Here is a 1,464-nt window from a genome sequence, read left to right as displayed (position 1 = left end):
GACGTGACGGATAGCCTCTCAGCACCTTGTCCCTGGGCCATTGGTGTTTCTAGAGTAACATACACTGCAAAAACTGCTTATCTAACAAAATCTAACCAAGTGTTTTTAATCTTATATCAAGATAAAAAAAACTAGTTGGTATTGTTTTCAGTATAAAGACACTTACCTAGTGCTTTCTTGTGAAATCATTTGACTTAATTTAAGAAAAAATTGACTTATTTTAAGACATCTCATCTTGAAAACAAGCAAATTTGTCTGCCAGTGCGTTAAGCAAATTTGTCCTAAAAACAAGCAAATTTGTCTGCCAGTGCGTTGAGCAAATTTGTCTTGATAAGACTCCTTAAAATAAGTTAAAGTCTTCTTAAATTAAGTCAAAATGATCTTTTGAGAGGGCGCTAGGTAAGTCTTTTCATACTAAAAACAATACCAAATAGATTTTGTAATCTTAATATAAGATCAATAACACTTGGTTAGAATTCATTTTTTGCAGGGTAGAGGCTGCAGGAACGCTATGTATGTGTGTGTGTGTGTGTGTGTGTGCGCCTATGGGACCTGATTTCCTGACTTGAAATGTCTCCTGTATCTGGCTGTGGATGGTAATACAAATGTATTGTATGGACATTAGCATATTTTTAAAATAAAAAATATTTTTTTCTCTTGGAATGACATTGTGTTGAAGTGAAGAGGACACACAGAAGAGTACACACACACACACAATCAGAACGACAATGTCTGAATGAGAATGGCTTACACACCTGGACACGTGGAACACACACACACACACGCACAATCAGAACGACAATGTCTGAATGGGAATGGCTTACACACCTGGACACGTGGAACACACACACACACACACACACCTCAAGCCTAAAAGCAGCTAGATATTCTCGCTCATATTTGAATGTGAAAGGTTTTATTTCCAAGTCACATGAGCTGTACTGTTTATATGAAGAGCTCTTTCCCAAATCACTATACATCCATGTTATTTAATGCTATACATCCATGTTATTTAATTTTACATTTCCAAATCACTATACATCCATGTTATTTAATTGTACATTTCAGGTAATATCAATAAGGGTCAGTCCTCCAGGGTGAAGGAGAGAGATTTTGCATACTACATTTCATACTAAATTCAGGTCAAATGCACACTAAATTTCATACTAAATTCAGGTCAAATGCATACTAAATTTGGGGTCATCCCTATGTTCCCCGGGTCCTATGTTCCCCGCTCGGGGTTAGGGTTAGGGTTTTAAAAAAGGGTCCTATGTTCCCCGGTCCCATACAAAGCGGGGAACATAGGACCCGGGGAACATAGGTACGCTCCACTAAATTTCATACTACTTTTTCATGCTGCTTTAACATTTGCACTTCTTTAGTGCTGCTTTAACATACACATCTTCTTTAGTGCTGCTTTAACATACACATCTTCTTTAGTGCTGCTTTAACATACAGAGGTCA

General features: G+C 37.3%; 1 protein-coding gene across 1 annotated transcript in view; it reads left to right on the top strand.

Moving 5' to 3' along the window:
• LOC143132161 (basic helix-loop-helix ARNT-like protein 1) overlaps positions 1-663 on the top strand; it is a 22,535-nt gene extending 21,872 nt beyond the window's left edge. The window contains exon 19 of the mRNA XM_076291508.1: positions 1-663. This exon is cut by the window's left edge and continues 433 nt beyond it. The gene's annotated coding sequence lies outside the window, so the exon portion shown is untranslated.
• Positions 664-1,464: the final 801 nt, after the last annotated feature.

Source organism: Alosa pseudoharengus, unplaced genomic scaffold, assembly GCF_046254945.1.
Source record: "Alosa pseudoharengus isolate Yale_2024_CS ecotype anadromous, Long Island Sound unplaced genomic scaffold, YU_APseudo_1.1 YU_APseudo_1.1_scf_19, whole genome shotgun sequence".
Lineage (NCBI taxonomy): Eukaryota > Metazoa > Chordata > Actinopteri > Clupeiformes > Clupeidae > Alosa > Alosa pseudoharengus.
Note: the sequence above shows the minus strand (reverse complement) of the source record. Positions and strands in the feature narration are given on the sequence as shown.